The following is a 23,799-nucleotide window of genomic DNA, read 5'->3' on the forward strand; positions in this document are numbered from 1 at the left end:
GTGCCCTAAACTTAACTCACCTAACCTGCCCCCTAACCTACACACAATCGCACACTTACCTGAACCCGAACCATAATGTTCCAACATATTGAATGCTGAAAACAGCAAAGCCACAGCAATGGCCCACCGAATTCTTTCCCTGGGAAAGAATTTGGTGTCCTGCACCTTCACTGTTTTCAGCATTCGACATTACGGGTTCGATATTATAACATTCGATCTTTGTAAAATTCGATGTTATAATATAGACCCAATAATCTGCTCATCCTAAACCCAGAAAAGACAAAACTCCTACTCTTTCTTCCTTGATCCCTCTCTCACTACAAATCTACCGTTACTATCACATCCTCTAACAGCACTATAATCCTACCAGAAGCTCATTCCAAACTCCTAGGAGTAATCATAGATGACAAACTCAAATTTAACCTACACCTGTTACAGTGCATAAAAAAGGCACATCAAAAGCTCGGCCTCCTGTATCACAACAAAACATTTTTAACCACTAATTCTAGACTAGCCCTTGCTCAAGCATTACTCCTTCCCTCCCTTCTATATGCTGCAGCAGTCTTTACCTACATCCAAACTACAACCTTGAACAAATTACAACAAACTTATCACAAGATAGCCAGATTTGTCACTAACTCACCATATAATTCACATTACTGTCTGGCCCTGAACTCTCTCCAGTGGCTTGAATTACCCCAACAACTACTACTGAGGCAATTCCAAATTTTACACTCCATCCTCTATAAACCAACATCCTGTCCTGCTCTCTCATCACTTATCTCAATCTACTGTCCACTTCGAACTCTTTGTACCTCAACTCAACAATTACTTGACATCTACCAGCCCAAAAAAACAGTAGGCAAACTCCTGTACAAACATTCCATTGCCAGTGCTTGGAATAAATTCCCATTAGAGATTCGTTCCATCATGCATCCTTCCCACTTTAAAGAAAAAATCAAACTTCATCTACTTAACTCTAAACTCTGCTCCTGTCAAGCCCCTACTTAACTTCCACTACCCTCCCATTCTCTTCTGATTTCTAACATTCTCTCTACTTCTAAAGTACTTCTCTATGAGCATACAATCTAATTATCAAATATACTGACTAAAAGTTCATGCTGTAAATATGTAAATATCTTTTGCTATGTTGTTACTCTGTAATTATATGGTGCCTTACCTCCCAGCTTCTATGTTTTTTTTTTACTTTGTAACTGAAATGATTTATTGTTTTCATACTTTACATATTTCAATTGTTAAAAAAAAAAAAAAAAAAAACTTTGTTGCAATTTTGGAGCTTTTCTCCTCAGGTCTCCACTGAAAATAGGCCACTAGCCCAGTTGGACCAACCCGGATAACAAATGTCAATAAATAAATAAATAAAATACTTTTCAGATATAGGTATCAATCAGAGATTCTGTTAAACTGAACTTGAAAAACAAAGTACCAGACTGTACATCTAATATACCCTTTGTTAGATACAGAACTTTGTGAGTACCTTTTTAATGTAATGTTGGAGTGAGAGTACCTTTGCAATAAACCTAACAGCTCTCTAATCCCTCAAGGTGGCATCCTATCCAATATGGACAAAGGCAGCCTGACAGGAGCTGTCTTCATTGACATCACAAAAGCTTTTGACCTTATTGATCATTACTTACCATTTGCCAAACTAACTGAAATAAGCATAATGATGATACAAAACCTTGGTTTGTAGATTTTCTCCCCAGTAGATCCTTCAAGGTAAAAGTGGGCACCACCACCTCTGAAACAGCTTCTCTTATGGAAGGAGTACCCCAGGTTCCACTTTAGCCCTTCTGCTGTTTTCCATATTTATCAACACACTCCTATCTGATCACATTCAGATGCCTCTAATTATGTTTTCAGATGACATGGTCATCTGCAGGTCAAACAAATCCTACTCAGCGCCAAGATGACCATCATGCCCTCAACCAGTGGCTAATAAACCCGAAATGTATACTTATTCCCTTAAAAACTAAAGCAATGCTATTTGAAACCACCAAGAGATAGCCAAAGCACCCAGCTTCCTTAATATTAAAAATGTTAACACCACCATAGAAACTACCACATCCTTTAAATACCTTGACATTTGGCTAGACCAAGCTCTTAACTTTCAACTATACATTTAAAAACACACACAAAAAGATCAACACACTACTGTTCTAGGAAAACAGACTATCACCTTTTCTGGCCATGCCAGCCAAAGCTGCCATAGGGAAAGAAATGCTCTTATCTCAGCTTGAATATGGACTATCCATAACAGATGCAACTGCAAAGAGAAATGCCACCACTTTGTGAACCATCTCAGTAACATCTGCCAGTTCATTACTAAAGCCCTTGTTACAGAGCACCACTGCCCACCCCTCTCTCCAAATCCAAATGTCTCTCAATGCATTTGAAAGCCAACCTCCTACTAGGAACACTAATTCACAAAGCCTTTTCTCCTGGGACACCTCACTCAATCTCTTCTCCAAGATCCCCACACATAATCTCAGGGGTATCTGTCAGTCTCAATACACCATATTAACTCTGTAAACTAAACCTCATTGCACTGACCATGCATTCTCCATTCCTGTTTCAATCAGAGAAATCCACAAACTTCAGACAATAACTGAAGGAATACCTCTTCATCCAAGCAAAGTGCAGCTGCACTCACTCAGGTCACATTACATGAACCCTGCAGCTCTCTCACACACCCCTTTATCCCTATTTCATCCTTCCTTATCTCATGTTGTCATCCCCTCTCTTGCTGCCTCTCATTCATCCTACCTCCTGTTCACTTCACATCTCTCATCCTTCCTCTCCTTTTCTATTCCTCTTCCTAGTGACAGACTCATGGCAATCAGATTCCAGTGTAATGATAGGGCAGTATTCATAATCTCAGCCTATGCCCCACAGCGTGGTTGTGATAGTGAGGGAAAGAGTGCATTCAGACAGCATTTAGATGACCTACTAGATAAAGCAGGACAACATGAATTGGTGTTGATAATGGGTGACTTGAATGCACATATTGGGGCAAACAGAACAGGATATGAGGATTGCCTGAGTCCACATGGGTGGGGCAACAGGAATAAAGAAGGAGAGACCATTCTAGTGTAATGTCTGGCAAATGGCTAGATAGTAGCCAGCACATGATTCAAAACTAGAAACAGTCACAAGATCACATAAAAGAGTGGCTAACATGCAACTCAGGTACACTTTTTAATAGTGAGGAAAGGAAACTGGGGTCGAATTAATGATTGGAACCCTTGGAGAGGAACGGCACTGAATAAGATTTATTGTTCTAAAGAAACAGTAAAGAAGGTGGCTTGTGGATGAAAATGTAGGGTTGTGGAGAAGAAGTAAGGGTAATTGTGGCACAGTTTTAAAGTAAAATGGAAATAGTTAATTATTGCTTATTAAGCAATGTTAAGCAGACTAGAGAATAAAAATATGGAAAAGGAGCAGGGACTGAGAACGTTTTATAACACAAGGTTACATCAGAACATATGCACAAAAAAATCGGGAGAAAGAACAGTTATTCAAGAAAATGTGAAAAGTATGAAGAAAAGCCATTCTGAGGCTGAAAAAAGGTAAAGGGGAATGAAGTGGTGGGCCAAGAAGGAGACATGAAACTGCTCATGTGGAGACTGAAAGAAGAATATAAACAGATTTTGATATGCTCTATGAAAGGTATGGGAGGAGATGAGTTTTTAATGGGAACGGCACATATCATATTACTCTTAATTTCCATACAGAGCTTAAAATGTGGAAAAGAAAGGAGCAGAAATAGTGGTGAGAACCTTTAGAGGTGAATAGGAAAGAGAGGCATAAGGAATATGGGGTAGGAGAAGTTATAGCAACCATTAAATGCATGGAAGCAGTAAAGTCAGTAGACTGGATGGATTTCTAACTCACTTTTATAAAAAGGTGATCTTAGAGATAGTGTTTTCATTTACAGACATGCACCAAAATTATAAAGCAATAAGATGTGTCTTCCTCAGTTCTGATTACTATGGTGAATGTACTGACAAACGGGAATGGTGACCAATAAGATCTGTCAAGTTTCTTTCTCATCTCCATTTATAATGCTTTTGCAAAAATATTTGATAAGATTCTTATGGCAAGGTTAGAAAGGATGAATCTGTTTATCACAGATGAAGCTCAGGTAGGTTTTGTAAAGGAAAGGAAAGTTGCATAAGTAAACTTATCATAAAAGTAGATGTTCGAACCGATGACTTTTGCAGTGGCTTAAGCTAAATGGGTCCAACCCTTGAGGACCAGTCAGCTTTCAAAGCTAAACAGCAACTTCCACATGATCCAGCTGTCAAGAGCTTGAGCAGAACTCCAGATTGACCCAGAGGTCATTTTAAAGCCTAGTCATTTCATCCCAATGTAATATCATAGATATTCAATCAATACCCAGGACTGTATTTAGTAATGACTGCCCATGTGCAGGAGGGTTGTGGGGACTATCCCTGGTAGGAATTTATGGTGCCCCATTTTTGTGACCTGAAAGGAGGAAGAGCCCTGAGAAGAACAGTTCTAGGAAACAAACTAAACAGTAAACTATGTACAAAATGGTGAAATATCCACATCCTGGAAATATCCACATCCTGGAAATATCCACATCCTGCAACACAAAAGAGAAAACAAGCAAAAAAAGGGGCTAGTTGGATAACGTCCTAGTAAAGCTTGTTTTGAACCTGGAAAAGGAATCCAGTGTGTGGTGCTTTGAAAAAGTGTGAACATAGGACCAAGTTGCTGCCTCTAAAATACTTTTAGACTCTACCCCTTTTCAGAAAGCCATGAACAAAGCCAAAGCCCTTCTGGAATGGGTCTCAACCCTGCCAGGAAGTGGTTTATTATGGTGAATGTAACAAAAAGTAATAGCATGAGGCAACCATATGGAAATAATCAGATTTGAAACTAGTTCTGCTTTTTTCTTATCCTTGTCAAACAGCTGTTCAGATTTTCTGAATGCTCACATTTTGTACAGAGAGTATCTAAGTTGCCTATGTACATCTGGGCTATGAAGAATCATTTCTCCTTTATTTTTGGTTTTGGTAAAGAAGATGGAGATGAATAGTCTGGCTAAAAGTATGCTTAGACATCTTTAGGCATAAAAAAGGATTACTTCTGAAAGAAACCCACTCACCATAAGTGCCTATACCTCAGACACTCTACTAGCTGATGTCAGAGCATTGCATAAAACAATCTTCCATGCTAAGAACCTCAACTCAGCCTGATGAGCTGGTTTAAATGGAGACAAAGTAAGCTTTACAAGTGGAAAGTTGAGATCCCAAGGAGAAGACACCTGCTTCCTAGGTGGATGGATCCCATTTTCTACAGGAGATCAGGGTGCTATATCAATTGTCACCATCTCTCTCCCTCAATTCAATGCACTCTTCTGCCATGTCTGACTGTTACAGGTCTTCTCACACACAATCTGTCCATCTCTTTGCTGGACACCCTCATTTCCACTAGCCTTTTTCCTGCCTATTCATAGGTTCATAGGTTCATAGGTAAGTACTAGGCTATCTGCCCAAGGGCATTTATAAGCCTAGCCAGACTGTGTTGGCCTTTGCCACCCCTTTAGATTAGTTCCCTGTGCCTCTGTCCAGCAGAGCCATTAGTTCCCTGTGCCACTGTCCAGCAGAGCCATTAGTTCCCTGCGCCACTGTCCAGCAGAGCCACTGCAGTGATCCCCAGGGTAAATTTTCTGTTTCCCATCCACCCATCAAGGTTTCTCTTGAAGAGTGTTAATGAGGGGCTCTGCCTGATGTATATTGGAATCCTGTTCCAAAGCATGGGGAGTCTCTGGGATAGGAATCTATCCCTCCAGCATGTCCTATTTATCATTGTGGTGAGGTTTATCTCTCTAGAGCGTGTGGCTCTCCGGGATTTGTTTTTTTTTTAGGTGGAGCATGTCCATCAATTCTGGGTTGGACATCACCTTGTATGTCAGGCAGAGATCACCTCTGAGTAAGCGGTATGCAACCGAGTACAGCTGGAGTTTCTTGAGTCGGGTTGCATTGGGCATCTGTTTGAGGCCAGTAATCCTCTTGGTGAGGTACTTTTGTGGCATTTCCAGCTGTTGCAGGTGTCTTGTAAGGTACATCCCAAATGGGACATTGTATTCTATGATGGGTCTAATGAGTGATGAGTAGAGAGGCACAATAACCTCTTTTGTTCTAGATGCGAACCCTTTTGTGATTAGGTGGGCCACATGGAAGGATTTTCTAACCACTTTGGCAATACGATTATCAAAGGAGAGATTACTATCTACTTGGTTCCCCAGATCCCTTATTACATTTTCTGTATTTAGGGGACTACCACCTATTTGGTAGTTCACGGGTACTTTGTTTTTTCCAAAGGGGGTGACTATGCACTTTTTGGCATTTAGCTTGAGGCCATGATTTTGACACCAGGTATCCATCTCAGTGAGACCCATATGGAGGGTGTCTGTATCAGCCGGAGAATCAATTATGGCCCCTAGTTTGCAGACGTCTGTGAACTTGGTCAGCCATAGTCCTCCTATACTTGCCTGTACCTCTGAGAAGTATATACCGAACAGGAGGGGTCCTAGGACTGAGCCCTGGGAGACGCCACTAGTAACCGGTTTAGAGTGGGACATAGAGCCTGCAACTCTCACCATGTGGGTTCTATCCATGAGCCAGTTGGCAACCCATCTCGTGACATAGGGGTTTATGTTGAAAATGGTGAGCTTGTCTATAATACTAGAATGAGGAATGGTGTTGAAAGCCTTTGCAAGGTCTAGGTAGGCTGTGTGGACCTCCTTTCCCTCGTCTAATGCCTTGGTAACCATCTCAAAGTAGTCCACCAGGTTTAGGAGGCATGATCTGCCCTTAAAAAAGCCAAACTGGGTAGGGTCCAAGGTTTGGAGGTTCCCAATGTATCTGTTAATGAGTTCCACGTTGATGCATTCCATAGCCTTGCAGACCAGGCTAGTCAGCCTTATAGCGAGATAGTTCCCGGGGTCCATTGTGGCTCCATCTTTGTGGAGTGCTATAACTGTTGCTGTGTGCCACGCTGTGGGTACGTAGCCTGTAGAGAGGCTGAGTTTGAACAGTGTGTTTAGGTGAGGGGTTAGTTCATTTTGGAGCTCTTGTAAGACACAACCTGGGACCCCGTCCAGTCCCATTGAAACTGTTTTTGGCTTTGGATAGGGCTGTTTTAACCTGTGTGTTGGTGATTGATGGGACCCTACATTCTTCTGGTATGGTTACGGGCCCTTTAGGGGGTGAGAGGGGGGTGAAGTTTGCACTAAACCTGTCTGCCAGAATATTTGCAATATCAGTTGGTTCAGTGTATTTTGTGCCATTCTGCACTAACTCAGAGCAGATCTGAGTTTCCACTTAGGTTCTTGACATCGCTAAAGAACGCTTTGTGGTTGTCTTTGGAGTCATTGACAATTTTTCTTTCGAAACTAGCCTTGGATGATTTAATGAGGGATCATAGTTTCTTGCTGATACTGATCAGGATGTCTTTCCTTCTTGGGATTTTACTCTTTTCTGTACTAGTTTCCTCCTTTTGTTGTATAGCTTGTTTATGGCAGAGGTCCACCAGACTGGTTTTCTTTTCTTGACGGACTGAGTCTTGATTTTACTTGGGATAGCATGATCCATGCATTCCTGCAGATGCTCATAGAGTGCCTTTGTAAAGGTTTCAGCAGCTTGGACAGCATTGTCCTTTAGCATGGGGGCTGTGAACCTTTCCACCTCGGTCTTAAGTAATGTGAAGTTTGCATTTGAAAGGTTTTTCATGGTGGTTTCCTTGATTGGGGGTGGGGGCAGAATGTGGATATCCAAAGTGATTAGTCTATGGTCTACTCTAACCAGCGAGGGGTTGACCTCTGGTGTGGAACACCGGTCGCCCATGTTGGTGATGACCAGGTCCAATATGTTGTTCCCACTGGTGGGGGTGTTGACCAGTTGATCCAGGGCATTCGAGTTTATAAATTCTAGGAAGTGTTGGGCAAGGGATTTAGTACTTGAGTAGTTCTCCAAGTTTATGTTTGGGTAATTGAAATCACCCAGTATTAAGGTGTTTGGTAGGACCTTCATATTTCCCAGTGTCTCCAGAAATGCGGAATGGGGGTCCTGGGTCATGGTGGGTGATCTGTAGCAAGCTACAATTTGGATTGCAGTTTTGCCCATTGTTAATTGCACATGGATGATCTCTGATGCATTGTGCTGCACCACTAACCTGGAGGTGTGGGTATCCTTGATGAATATGGATACACCCCCGCCTTTTGTGTTTCGGTCCTGGTTCTGTGGCCGAAAGGTATGGTATGAGTTATAGCCTAGTAGTGCTGGGGTGCTCTCAGGAGCCTTAAACCAGGTTTCTGTTACTGCACAGATGTCGATGCTGTCCATACTGAGGAGTGCCTCGAGTGCATGCATTTTGAGGTTTAGACTTCTGGCATTGAGTAGCATTACCCTCAGTTTTTGGTTACTTGTGCTATTTATGGTGGTGGGTTTGTCTTTTGAGCCTTGCCTAAAAAAGGCACTATGGGGGCGGCAAGAGCCTTGGCCAGTATTCGAAAGCCTAAGGGTAACAGGTGCAAGCCATCTCTTGCGAAGCAATGTGGCTTGTCGAGCATGTCATCACAGGTGGACAGATACTGGATCCCCTTTGAATGACACCAGAAACTTAGCCAATTGTTGAAATTGATCATGTTTTCTTTATACTGTGGCATCATTCTTGGTGAGGGCAGAATGCTACTCAGGGTCATACCAGCCTGGGCTACATGATCAGAGAGCTCTTCCATGTCTCTTTTCATGTAGTCCAGGGTGGTACGTCTCAGGTCATTCACACCAACATGGACAATGACAGAGTTGTATTTGTACTTGTTCTGGAGTGACCTGAGTGCTTGTGTTATGTGGCGGATCCTGGCACCTTTAACCTTCTCTTTGTCCAGTCTAGTTAGTGGGACATCAGTGTGCCTGACTATAGAGTCGCCTATTACTAGTGTGTTGGGTATGTTATTTTGCATTAAGGGCTGTGATTGTGTGGCACACTGATTATGTGAAGTATGTGTTTCATGGTTAGTGATGGGGTGTGGAGATTGCTTGGATGTCTGCTTTGGAGGTCTCTGTTGCTTTTGCAGATTTTTATTTAGAGCCTCCGAGTATGTTTTCATGTATTCATGAGTGTTATTTGCCGGTGTTGATATATTAGGTCTATGTGAGACTGGTGGTGTGTTGCAAATATTACCCTTTTCCTCTTGACTTTCAGTTCCAGTCCTGGGTTGAGAGAGCTTGGCCTCCAGTTTGGCTGTATAATTGCATCTCTCGCGTATATTTGTGTTTGGTGGTAGGAGGAGAGGGTTGTCTGTGTACATGAGGCAGTTGTAACATTGCCACAAAATGCCCAGATTCACCAGCTGGACTGGAGAGTACACCGGAAACTGCCCTTTGGACATGCCTGAAAAGGTAGAGTAAGCTGTTTTTCTGATTGACTGGTGGGGACGAATAGAGAGTCTTGTCCTTCTGGACAGTATAGGAGGGGGTCTAATGCTAGGGTTAATTAGTGCTTGCTATGAGTTTTAAGCAAGTGCTTGAATGTGAAATGAATGGTTTGAGTGCTAAAGTTGAAGGTTTGTCTAGTTCCAAGGGAAAAATTGAAGAGTACACTTCGTGGAGCCGAGAATAGTTTAACTCTAGCTAAATGACTCCTCTTCCTCTTCACCAGATTGTCTTTTTCTTTTTAGCACATGTGCCAAAATCACCATAATTTGTTCTGTTTGACTTTCTCCACAATTAAGCTACTCTGGTTTCTGCTCTGATGTCATTTCTTTTTATGTCCCACACTTTGCATCCTGCTTCCCGTGTCAGGCACTTCATCTCCATCAGCTCTAGCTTTCTCAACTGCTCTGCCTTTACTGCCTGGTTTTTATACCATACAGTAGTACTGGCTGCACAACTGTTTTGCACACCTTATTTCAGCTTCTTTTGGCATTCTTCTGTCATGCAGTAGCCCTGACACTCTGTGCTATTTGGCTGCAGCTCCTCTGATTCTAGCTATGACCTCCTCATTCAGACTTCCCTTCTCCTCATTCAGCCCTCCCATATAGGTTCATAGGTTCATAGGTTTATACTAGGCTATCTGCCCTAAGGCATTTATAAGCCTAGCCCAAATTTTTGTGGCTTACACCACCCCTTATATGAAAAATACTGTGCCCATTAGTTTGTTGTGCCTCTGTCCAGCAGTGACACAGAGATGATTCCCGGGGTAAACCTACGATCTCCCATCCACAGATCAAGATTTCTCTTGAACAGAGCCAGCGAGGTGCTCTGCCTCACATGGACCGGGATTTTATTCCACAGCATAGGGAGCCTCTGAGTGATAAATCTATCCCTCCAGCACGTCCTATTTATGTCCGTGCTAAGGTTTAAGTCGCTTGCTCTAGTGGTTTTGGTAGATTTGGATTTTTTGAGGTGGAGCATGTCCATTAATTCCGGGTTGGACATGGCCTTGTATGTCAGGCACATGTCACCTCTGAGCAGATGGTATGCGACTGAATAGAGCTGGAGTTTCTTCAATCTGGCAGCATATGACAGATTTTGGAGTCCCTTTATCCTTTTGGTGAGGAACTTTTGGGGTCTCTCCAATTGCTGCAGATGTGGGGGAAATACATCCCGAATGGGGCATTGTACTCGATCATTGGTCTGATAAGTGAAGAGTACAGGGGAACAATGACCTCACTAGATCTGGATGTAAATCCCTTCATGATCAGGTGGGCAATGTAGAAGGTCTTTCTAACCACTTTAGCAACGTGAGTGTCAAAAGAAAGGCCACTGTCAACCTGGGTCCCCAGGTCCCTGATAACCTCTTCTGTGCTTAGTGGATTGCCACCTATATGGTAGCTTGGGGTTACCTTGTTTTTCCCGAAGGGTATGACTATACATTTTTTGGCGTTTAACTTCAGGCCATGGCTCTGGCACCAGCTATCTGTTTCCGTGAGTCCCTTCTGAAGGATATCCGTGTCCGATGCACTTTCCACTATGGCACCCAGTTTGCAGTCGTCTGCAAACTTTGTCAGCCAAAGTCCTCCCATGTTGGCCTGTACTTCTGAGAAGTAGATGCCGAACAATAGGGGGCCAAGGACCGAGCCCTGTGGGACACCACTTGTGACTGGCTTGGAGTCTGACATAGCGCCAGCAACTTGAACTGTTAACCTGTTCTACTATTTTCCCTAACTCAATTCTCAGCTTCTTCTGATTTCCCAGCCTGGGCTACATGATCAGAGAGCTCTTCCATGTCTCTTTTCATGTAGTCCAGGGTGGTACGTCTCAGGTCATTCACACCAACATGGACAATGACAGAGTTGTATTTGTACTTGTTCTGGAGTGACCTGAGTGCTTGTGTTATGTGGCGGATCCTGGCACCTTTAACCTTCTCTTTGTCCGGTCTAGTTAGTGGGACATCAGTTTGCCTGACTATAGAGTCGCCTATTACTAGTGTGTTGGGTATGTTATTTTGCATTAAGGGCTGTGATTGTGTGGCATACTGATTATGTGAAGTATGTGTTTCATGGTTAGTGATGGGGTGTGGAGATTGCTTGGATGTCTGCTTTGGAGGTCTCTGTTGCTTTTGCAGATTTTTATTTAGAGCCTCCGAGTATGTTTTCATGTATTCATGTGTGTTATTTGCCGGTGTTGATTTATTAGGTCTATGTGAGGCTGGTGGTGTGTTGCAAATATTACCCTTTTCCTCTTGACTTTCAGTTCCAGTCCTGGGTTGAGAGAGCTCGGCCTCCAGTTTGGCTGTATAATTGCATCTCTCGCGTATATTTGTGTTTGGTGGAAGGAGGAGAGGGTTGTCTGTGTACATGAGGCAGTTGTAACATTGCCTCAAAATGCCCAGATTCACCAGTTGGACTGGAGAATACACCGGAAACTGCCCTTTGGACATGCCTGAATAGGTAGAGTAAGCTGTTTTTCTGATTGACTGGTGGGGACGAATAGAGAGTCTTGTCCTTCTGGACAGTATAGGAGGGGGTCTAATGCTAGGGTTAATTAGTGCTTGCTATGAGTTTTAAGCAAGTGCTTGAATGTGAAATGAATGGTTTGAGTGCTAAAGTTGAAGGTTTGTCTAGTTCCAAGGGAAAAATTGAAGAGTACACTTCGTGGAGCCGAGAATAGTTTAACTCTAGCTAAATAGCTCCTCTTCCTCTTCACCAGATTGTCTTTTTCTTTTTAGCACATGTGCCAAAATCACCATAATTTGTTCTGTTTGACTTTCTCCACAATTAAGCTACTCTGGTTTCTGCTCTGATGTCATTTCTTTTTATGTCCCACACTTTGCATCCTGCTTCCCGTGTCAGGCACTTCATCTCCATCAGCTCTAGCTTTCTCAACTGCTCTGCCTTTACTGCCTGGTTTCTATACCATACAGTAGTACTGGCTGCACAACTGTTTTGCACACCTTATTTCAGCTTCTTTTGGCATTCTTCTGTCATGCAGTAGCCCTGACACTCTGTGCTATTTGGCTGCAGCTCCTCTGATTCTAGCTATGACCTCCTCATTCAGACTTCCCTTCTCCTCATTCAGCCCTCCCATATAGGTTCATAGGTTCATAGGTTAATACTAGGCTATCTGCCCTAAGGCATTTATAAGCCTAGCCCAAATTTTTGTGGCTTACACCACCCCTTATATGAAAAATACTGTGCCCATTAGTTTGTTGTGCCTCTGTCCAGCAGTGACACAGAGATGATTCCCGGGGTAAACCTACGATCTCCCATCCACAGATCAAGATTTCTCTTGAACAGAGCCAGCGAGCTGCTCTGCCTCACATGGACCGGGATTTTATTCCACAGCATAGGGAGCCTCTGAGTGATAAATCTATCCCTCCAACACGTCCTATTTATGTCCGTGCTAAGGTTTAAGTCGCTTGCTCTAGTGGTTTTGGTGGATTTGGATTTTTTGAGGTGGAGCATGTCCATTAATTCCGGGTTGGACATGGCCTTGTATGTCAGGCACATGTCACCTCTGAGCAGACGGTATGTGACTGAATAGAGCTGGAGTTTCTTCAATCTGGCAGCATATGACAGATTTTGGAGTCCCTTTATCCTTTTGGTGAGGAACTTTTGGGGTCTCTCCAATTGCTGCAGATGTTGGGTGAAATACATCCCGAATGGGGCATTGTACTCGATCATTGGTCTGATAAGTGAAGAGTACAGGGGAACAATGACCTCACTAGATCTGGATGTAAATCCCTTCATGATCAGGTGGGCAATGTAGAATGTCTTTCTAACCACTTTAGCAACATGAGTGTCAAAAGAAAGGCCACTGTCAACCTGGGTCCCCAGGTCCCTGATAACCTCTTCTGTGCTTAGTGGATTGCCACCTATATGGTAGCTTGGGGTTACCTTGTTTTTCCCGAAGGGTATGACTATACATTTTTTGTCGTTTAACTTCAGGCCATGGCTCTGGCACCAGCTATCTGTTTCCATGAGTCCCTTCTGAAGGATATCCGTGTCCGATGCACTTTCCACTATGGCACCCAGTTTGCAGTCGTCTGCAAACTTTGTCAGCCAAAGTCCTCCCATGTTGGCCTGTACTTCTGAGAAGTAGATGCCGAACAATAGGGGGCCAAGGACCGAGCCCTGTGGGACACCACTTGTGACTGGCTTGGAGTCTGACATAGCGCCAGCAACTTGAACTGTTAACCTGTTCTACTATTTTCCCTAACTCAATTCTCAGCTTCTTCTGATTTCCCCCATTTGCTGCTGTTACAACTGTCTTATCTGTACTCACTTTCATCCCAAGTGCCTTCAGTTTTGCATTCCATTCCCCTAACCTTTGCTGAAGTTCTTGCTCAGAGTCTGCCTGCAATGCCACAACATCTGCATACAGCAGCTTTCCTGATCTCTCCCCTCCAACCTGTTTGCTAATGTACTCAAACCACTCCATACTACATTGGGAGTGTTTGTCATCTGATCTGTTTGCTAATGTAGTCCATCACCAGTATGAACAGCAGTGGGCTCAGAGCTGAACCCTGATGCACACTCACTCCCACTGGGAACCCCTCTAATAGTCTGAACACTGTTCATACTTGACTCACTGGGTCCTTGTACATTTATTTGTTTATTTATTTGCAGTTTGTTAACCAGGAAATTCCACTGGGCTATACAGAGCTCGTTTTCAGTAGAGGCCTAGGGAGAAAAACTCCATAGTACAATAAAAGAACAACCAAATAAAATTATACACATTGGTAGTAAACCATTAGATAATGAATACTGGAATACAAAAAAGAACAACAACCAGACAGAATTATATACATTGGTAGTAACGCATTAGGTAACAAACATTGGATTACTAGGTTGAAAACCCACTTGGCAATTTAGTGGGCAGATAATTGTTAGTGAAAAGGTTACAAAAATGTTTTTTGAGGATTTATAGATAAAGCATAGCACTGAAAGTAGAGAGGGAATATGTTATTAGAGCTAGGTATTCAAGGAGGCTGAGTACAAGTACGACTCCAGGAGGAAGATATGAAAGTGTGGAGAGAGGTTTTGAAGTGGGCAGGATTTGAGAGTGTTCTGATAGCTAATGGTAGGCCATTCCAACACTTGACTAAGGAGCAGGAGAAGAGGAGCTGGCCAGGTGGAAGGTTGGGTTTGTGAACCTGAAGAAGTTGCTGATTCTCACATCTAAATGGCCTATTTGGGAGGTAGAAAGTGAAGATAGAGCTAACGGTGGGACAATCAGAAGGTTTGCAAATAAGTTTGTGGGCAGCAGTAAATTGCAGGTAGTTGAGGTAGTTTGGTAGTTCCAGCCATTTTTAGGTGGTGAAGAGCAGTACAGTCATGGGTGGAGTTTTTGGAATTTGTGACAAATTTTGTGATTTTATTATAACAAGACTCAAGCTTGTTTTTTGGACAGGTTTGGTGATTAGGAAGTTGAAGGTTGTCATACATTATGGAAGGCAGTAAGTGAGTAGATGCAAATGTTTGGTTGGTGCAGGGGCTAAGGATGTGGTTGCGCCTACATAGCATTCCAAATTTCTGATTTTTTTTTAGATGTTTTGTTGCAGATGAATATAAAATGTTAGGTGTTTTTCTATGGTTACTCCTAGAAGATTTGTGTGGTTGACAATTTCTATTAGTGCTTTACTTTGGGAGTAGATATTGAACTTGGTTCTGTTAAATAGCATCGATGTTTTTGGATGAAAAGCATGATCTTGAATTTGTTTTGGGTTAAGAGCTAGGTGGTTACTCGGCATCCAGAATTCAATGGTGGAGAAGGCTGTTTGGGTTTTGAGTTGGAGTTCAGAAGTAGTCAGCTGTGCAGACTATGGCTGAGTCATCTGCATATTGAATAAAGGCCCCATTGGTACTAGCTATGTGAAAATTGTTAATGAAAATGTTGAATAGCAGGGGACCAAGAATGGAGCCTTGAGGAACTCTAGTAGAGATGTTAAGGTAGGAATAGTTAGAGCTTTGCCTTTTGACAGCATGTTGCCTGTCTTTTCAACAGCTTGAGAACCATTTGAGAGTAGAGGGAGAGAGTCCAAAGTTAGTGAGTTGTGATAGTAGCAAAGGGTAGGAAACTGTATCAAATGCCTTTGAAAGATCTAAGAATATGGTAGATTCTATTTTCCCATTATCAAGGGCTTTATTGACAGTATCCATGAAAGAAATATTGGCAGTTGTTGGGCTGTGGCCAGGTCTGAACCCATGTTGTGTGGAAGACAGGAGGTGGTTCTGAAGTAGACAGGGCATTAGCTGAATGTGAATGCACTTTTCCAAGGTCCTAGAAATAAAGGACAGGATAACTATAGGTCAAAAGTTGGAGATATCTATGTTTTTGCCACCTTTGTGAAGAGGATTAATGTTGGCTTTTTTTCCATATTTCAGGCACATAAGGTTTTTTAATTAATGGTAGAATGGAGGTTGGGTTCAGGGGAGGATGTGGAGCCAGTAGGGATGGGGGAGGTGGAGGAGGTTTTTGGAGAAGTAGTGCCACATATCCTGTTTTTGTTATGTGGAAAGCTAGCAATAACATTGGCTATAGCATTTATAAAAAAGGATTTAAAGAGAGAGGGAATTTCATGAGAAGATTTGTTTGGGTGAGGACAGGGATTGTTTTTTGTACCTGGGTTTAGAAGAGAAGAGATAGAATTCCAGAATTTGGGGGGGGGGGTTGCTTGTGGTTAGATTGCAGTTTCAAGTAGTAGGATTTTTCTTATTATGTACCAGCTTTTTCATCTGATTATGGAGCTGTTTAAAATGTGTTAGAGTGTCTTGTAGATAAGACTGGTCAGGCTTATGGGTCTATAGTTCCCAGGGTCAGTTGATGGGCCCCCTTTGTGCAAGGGGATTACTGTTGCTGTTATATACTCTGCAAGAACAAAACCAGCGCTCAGACTGAGGTTAAAGAGAGTGCCAAGTGATTCCACTAGTTTTTGTATTAGATTGTTTAGTAAGCAGCCTGGGATGTTATCTGGTCTCATAGATGCTGTGTTTTTGACCTTAGAGAGTGTGAATACGACCTGCTCTTTGGAGATACTAGATAGAGGGCTGGCATTAAGTATGCTTTGAGTTATGGGTGGTGGGGATAGGGGGAGTGAAGTTTGCACCAAATCTGTCAGCTAGCAGGTTGGAAATTTCCTCAGGTTCAATATAAGAGGTACCATCCACTATAAGTTTGGCTTATAGCTGGGTGTTCCCTTTTAGATTTTAGACGTAGCTAAGGAATGCCTTATGATTATCCTTACCTAGGGATGCTAATTTAGCTTCATAACTAGCTTTAGAGGACTTTACAAGATATCTGATTTGCTTGTTCAAGCTGTGAAGGGTATTCTTCTTCTGCTGAGTAACTTCTAACTTGTTCTTAGACATCAGTTTCTTCCTTTTGTTATATAACCTATTTATATTTGAGGTTCACCATGGTACCCTGTTTTTTCAGGAGGACCTGATTTTGATACAGTCAGATACAGACAAGTCTATGCAGTTGTTTAGGTGGTTATACAGGGCATTTGTGTACTCCTTTGCATAGGAGTTATTGTTGATTGTGTTAGCAGGGAGTTTGAAATCTTTTATACCATCACCTAGTAGGCTATAGTTTGCTTTGGAGAAATTTTTCACTTTTTTTGCCTTGTGGGGGTATCAGGTCTGATCATTTCTTCAAATGAGACAGATTTATGGTCTGACCTTACCAGGGAGGACAACACACAGGGGGCAGTGCAGTGACCCCCCCATGTTAGTGAGCACTAGGTCTAGGACATTTGAGCCCCTTGTGGGGGTACAGACTAGCTGTTCCAGGGCATTTGTATTGACAAAGTGCATGAACCTCAGGGTGAGCATGTTTGTGCTTGTGTATGTCACCCAATCAATGAAAGGATAGTTGAAATATCCCATGACAAAAGTGTTTGGTTGTAATGTGAGTGACTCTAGTAAGTCCAGGTAGGTGGTGTGCTTCCCTTGGTTCATGGTGGGGGATCTGTAGCTAGCAATGATGCCATAGGGTGCTTTACCTATAGTTATTTGAACCAGGAGTAGCTAAAGAGAGTCATACTGTTTAAGTAGTCTCAAGGTATATTTGGCTTTAATGACGATAGATACACCTCCACCTTTGGTTCTTTCATACTTGTTTTAGGGTCTGAACATGTGGAAGCCATTGTAGCCTTGCACAGTCAGAGTGCTCTCTGCGTCCTTGAACCATGTCTAAGTGACAGCACAGATGTTAGTATCTTTCAGGGTGAGGAGTGCTTCCAGGGGAGTACAGTTTCCTGTTCAGGCTTCTAGCATTAAGCAACATAAACTTGAGTTTGTCTTGAGTGGATTTTTTACATCAGAAATTTTGTTGTTTTGACATTGCCTAAAAAAGGCAATATGGGGAGATAAGTGACTTTGCATGTTTTCGAAAGCATAGATGAGACAAGTGAAGACCATCTCTGACAAAGCAGCATGGTCTGTCAACCATGTCATCCTAGGCTGACAGATACTGGATCCTCCTGGATTGACACCAGAAGCTATGTCAATTGTTGAAGTCAATCATTTTTTGTGTATATTGTGGCATCATCCTGGGTGAAGATAGAATGCTGCTTAGGGATAGGGACATACCTGTCTGGGACATATAATCTGAGAGTTCAGTCATGTCTCTGTTGATATAGTCCAGAGAGGCATGTCTCAGGTCATTCACCCCAAAATGCACTATGACAGAGTCATAACAGTAATTGTTGTTGAGTGACCTGAGCACAAGTGTGATTTGACAGATCCTGGTACCTGACAGGCAGCTGACTGTGACCTTCTCCTTCTCCAGCCTGGTGAGGGTACATCTGTGTGTCTCACTATGGAGTTGACAATGATCAGGACATTTGGTTTTGAGGTGTTTTGCCTTACGGGCTTATTTGCTGTGACACTGGTATGTCTGTTGTTATGTGTAGGGGATTCTATTTGCCTTGCAGTGTGTGCAAGTGGTTTGTGCTTGGGAGGTCTGTGATCCATATATGGGTTTATGTGTTGTGACCTTGCTTTGTGTGAGAGGTGATGTGTTTGTGTGTGTTGACAACCTTTTATGTCCAGTTTGTTGCTTCATGAGAGAACTGATTCCAAATTCATAGTGTAGTTACATCTCTCACATATTGTATTTGTTTGTTTTAGAAGTATGTGGTTGTCAGTATACATGAAGCAATTACTACATTGCCTCATGATGCCAGTGTCAATCAGGTTAGCCAGAGAAATGATTGGAAACTGACTGTCCATTATTGCAGGTTTTTACCATAAATACTATTGGGAAGTAGGCTAGTTTGACTAGATTATGTTCTAGGATTAACAAAAAAGGCTTATTCTATTGAAAGCCAAGGGTGGAAACTATGGCAATGCTTCTCAAAGCCCAATTGAGTTTCCCACAATGCAGCAGGGAAGCTTTGGAGGGTTCACTAACAAATATCTAGGAGAAAATTGTCTTTCAAGGTGTTTGTTTCTATACAAGGCACCTCTGAACCCCACTGAGCAGTGTGCAGCTACGAGTAAATGCAAGGCTTAAATACAGGCGAAATTAAACACATAGGCTGAGATTATGAATAGCACTCTATTTTTACACTGGAGTCTGGTTGCAATGAGTCTGTGACTAATTATGATTACATCTCTCACTGCCATCTGAAGCCTCACCCTCACCACAATTCCCATACCATTTCTGTCCTCCTCCTCCTCCTGAGTTGTAGTCTCTGGATCCCAAACCAAGTGCCTTTGCTGCACTACCCATCCATCTTGTCTCCTGGATACAGGGGATGCCCAGCCTCCTCCTTGTCATTATGTCATAAATTTCCAAGCTGCATCCTGTCAATGAACTTATACTTAGTGTAGCAATCCTTAGTTCATGTTTAGCAGATTGATTGGTTTTACACTTAGTTTCACTCAACAGAGCTGTTCTAGATAACCCAAGCTAGGCAACTGGACACAGACCTGCCAGTAGGTTATTGGCCTATGGGTGCTGGCCTTTAGCACACACTGGCAATAGGGTGACATACACCTCTCCCACTATTAGCATGGGTCTCAGGCATAGGTCGGAGTAGGCCAGGTCCTCAACCATGCTCATTAATGGCAACATTAGTCAACATGACTGAATCACTTAGAGACAACTATTGCTGTCTGTGATCCACATTCTCCTATCTAGAGGATACTGTGTAATAAAGTTAATGCCCAAAGTGGTTGTGTATACAACTGTTCCCCATATATGGCACTATCCAGTGTCTGTGCTCCTGCATACAACTCCATTCCTTGGTGATCGTGATATGGAAACACTCAGCGTGTTTTTTTTTTTTTTTTTTTTAGAAGGGAGGAACCCAACAAAGAGACAGGGAAAACATGCAAAGTCATCAGGCATTGTCCAGAAGTCAGAATTGAACCTTATACCTTGCGCATGGGAGGCAAAGACTGTAACCATTATGCCAAGTGAGCACTGTTAGAAAGGGGGAGAGCAAAGACCAAAAAGGCCAGAGGACAGTAAGCCATGTAAATAATCAAGAAAGAGAGGCAGTTGGGCCTGAAGAAGGTCTTGGATGCCCTTCCATGATCACTGTGGCAGTACTGTTAACTGATGAGATATCCCACAGAGGTCGTGAGGACCAGAGATAATTTAAGACTTTCAAACCATGAGGACCAGAGCTAATTTATGACTTTCAAATCACTGATCACTGCCAAAATTCATCTCTGACATCTACATGCTTTTGCCTGCTTGAAGAGTTTCACAGACCATGCACTTTCACCCCTTTGAAACTGCACCCCATGCCTAGTCTGATGCCTCAGTAGTTGCAGATTGCATGGAGGTTAAAAGGGGGAAAGGAGACCTGGATTGTAAGACATTTTGGTCTATCAATGAAAGACTCTCCCTTTTTGCAAATCTCAAAGCTGGGATCAGAAATGTTGTAGATATTGAAACTTGATCTGAGGAACCATTGTATTTTCCTCATGTGGAGTCTGGCCGAGGGAAACATGAGAATCAAAGATGCCATGTATCCCAAAATCCTGAGAAATTCTCTTGCAAATGCCAGGTTTTGAACTGAGAAACCCAGGAAAAACTGGAACATTTCTACTTTGTCTGGAGGAAGAAAGGCTCTTCCCAGGGCGAAATCCAATAGATATCCTAGGAATACAGTTCTATGGGAAGGAATGAGAAAGGAAGGAAAGTCCAAAGGATAAGACAGAAAACTGCTAATGTAACCCAGACACAACAAAGCTTAAAAAACACCTGATGCTATCCAATGGGAATGTGAGGATGGGTGTATTTTAAATCTATATTTACCTTGAAGGCCTGAGGGGGGATTAGAGGAGGAAGGAACTGAATGGATAACATTTTGACGCTGGGAATTTTGACAAAAAGATTTAGAAAGTAAAGGTCTAATACAGACCACCTGGCTCCTTTCCTTTTTGATACCAGAAAAATACATAAACCTTTGTCCATGTGGCAGACAGGGATAAGTTCTTCAACTTCCTGGGCAAGCAATTAATGCAGATTGACAGGAAAGAGAGAAACGTGGTTCACTGGGTAAGGAGGAATTTCCTTTTAATGGAGTGAGATTCCCATTCCCAAGTGTAACTCTGCTAAGTTACCTATAGAACCAATCTGTATGAAACAGTCTGGAGCCATAAAAGATGATGATGTCCCAACAGAGAGAGAGAGGTCTGCAGGTTGGAAGGGGAACAGAGCTTGAAAAGGCAGATAGTCATACTGATTGAGAACTGTATTTGGATTTGGCTTGGGGGATTGGGGGCTTTTCCTTTCTTTTTAGGGCCTCCTTGCCATTTCTTTTTAAAATTTTGCTTGTTGGCATTTTGCTGCTTAAATGACTATTGCAAAGGGGAGCTGATGCAGAAGAACACATGTTATTTCTTATGAAAAAGAATTTTTGAAAATCTAAGTCATTCCTTGTAAGAACTTTCCTCTTTCTTCACACTTACTTCACATTTCAGCTGCATAATTGCCAAAAAGACACTCCTTATCTAAGGAAGATTTTAAAATTTCAGTTTTAATATTTTCAAGAAGATTCTAAGAATGAAGCTAAGTAAGTCTTCCTAATACTAACCCAGAAGCAGTAGCATCATAAACACACTTCAAAATGGTGCTTAAGTAACTTGATATGCAGATGAAATAGAAGCATTCAAGGAATGTTTTACCTCAGAAAATGGACAGTTAACTACTGGTTTCTGCATGTTCTCAAAAGATAACAGTAAAGACTTTACCATATGAGCTTGTCAGTTTAAAATCATGAAAGTGAAAGCTTGTATTGCCCAATTTATCCATCTTCACATTCCTTTCAGTAGGAATGGGGTTAGCAGTAGTAAACTGTCTTGCAGAAGAAGTTCTGGATAAAGAAATCACAACTGGACAGCCTTTGTATTTAAAAACAAATGCTAATGGAACTAAAGTACCTTATATAGCTTGTCAGACTTCCCATCAAGCAGGTGGTTGACTATCTGGCAAGCTAAAAGTTGTAACAGAATCATTCTTTAAAGCAGGCAACACAGAAGGAAAAACTGCAGAATTTGGGCTTTCCCAGTGAACAAATCATAATACATTTTCAGTGTTATAGGAATTTCATTCTGCTCCCACTAAAAAAAATTGAAAAAAATAAATGTGCAGTAGGGAAATCTGAAATCATACTTTCCGCACAATCAGAATGTTCAGATTGTGAAGAAATTCCTAAGGTACAACTCTCCCGTTGTAATGCCTGCTCTTCTGACTGAACATCCGTATCAGAAAGAGTGGGAACTTTTTTTTCCTTTACTTGTCTGAGGAATCAGAAGACACAAGGAGATGCACCAATGAAGGCCTTAGTAAATCCCTGTAAATCCTGTCTGTCTGTCCATAGAAACAGTAACAAGAGACTTCACTATATTCCTTTTCCTAGGCAAGTCCCTGGAAAAGGAATGACTTTCCATAGGTATACCAATCCTGGCAACAGGCCCCCATTCCATCTAAGTGAAGAACCTTCACCAGTATCTTCCACTGAGATGAGAAAGGTGGTTCTCCCTCACCAAGGGCATCCCTACAGCTGCACAGGACTTGGCTATCCCCCAGTCTTTGGTGGCTGCACGTGCTACTTCAAAAGGACCTTGTGAAAAAATGACCATTCTGAGAAACAACATGCAGCTACAGCAGCTGAGGAGCAATAGGAGCTGGACTGTCAATCAAAGACACTCTGAAATATTTTTCCTTCCTCTGGACAGGGGAAGGTGAAACCACAGAGAATGGGTATTGCTCCATCAGTAAGCTAAGAAAGAGACTCAAAAGCAAAAAGTAAAGCTATATTGAGATGGTACAGTCTACAGCAGAGAAAGTGCAGCAGTGTAAGTTGCACTTACCTATAACAATAGATGTTCAAATTCTTCACTGCTACAGTACAGTAAGGGCTGTGCCCTGCCAAGGGTGCAGCAACCAGCCAGCTTCTGAAAGTTTTATCCCCTCCCACACTGTCACTTTGGGTGCTTATAGGCTGCCCCCATTCTGTGGGAGCTATACCATAGCTATATAGTTATATACTAGACTAATGACCACTATGGCCTTTACAAGCCTAGCAATGCAACCCAAAGGCATCCCAAAAGTTCTTGTGCCTTGGGGGTGATTTTAAGGAGTTCATAATTACTAGAGCATGATTTGGCATCTTATTTTTTTGTCCATTTGGGATACAGGTGTCTTCCTGGGATGATTTTCTGATTTGCCATCTACTGGTCCAAGTTATGCTTGAAAAAGGTTACGGAATGACGCTGCTTCACATATATGGGAAACCAATTCCATATAAAATGGGAATTTTCTGAGATACATACCTGTCTCCAACATATTCTATTTATGTCATAAGCAAATTTGAAATCCTTGGATCTAGTAGGTCTGATGTTGTTTGATTTGTGGATATGCAAAAGGTCCATCACAGCTTAATCTAAGGATACCTAGCATGCTAGGCATAGATCGCCTGTCAGTAGTCTGTAGGAGACAGAGTATACAGATAGAGCTTTGAGGTGACCAGAACAGGTCATTGCCTTTACTCTCTGTATTCTTTATGTGAGGAACTTCTGCGGTTGTTCAAGTTCTTGCATATGCCTGGTCAGATACATACCAAAGAGGCATTATATGCAATGATGGGTCTGGTGAGAGACAAATACAGTGGCACAATGACTTCTTTAGAGCTAGATACCATGCTCTTACTTATAAATTGAGCAACAGAGAATGATTTTCTTACCACCTTTTACACATTTTGGTCGAAGGTCAGGTTACTATCTACATGCATCCCCATATCCCTGACTACTGGGTCTACTCTTAGGGGGTGATTTTA

The sequence above is a fragment of the Protopterus annectens genome, chromosome 1.part0, assembly GCF_019279795.1.
Source record: "Protopterus annectens isolate FY-2018-M chromosome 1.part0, PAN1.0, whole genome shotgun sequence".
Classification (NCBI taxonomy): Eukaryota; Metazoa; Chordata; order Ceratodontiformes; family Protopteridae; genus Protopterus; species Protopterus annectens.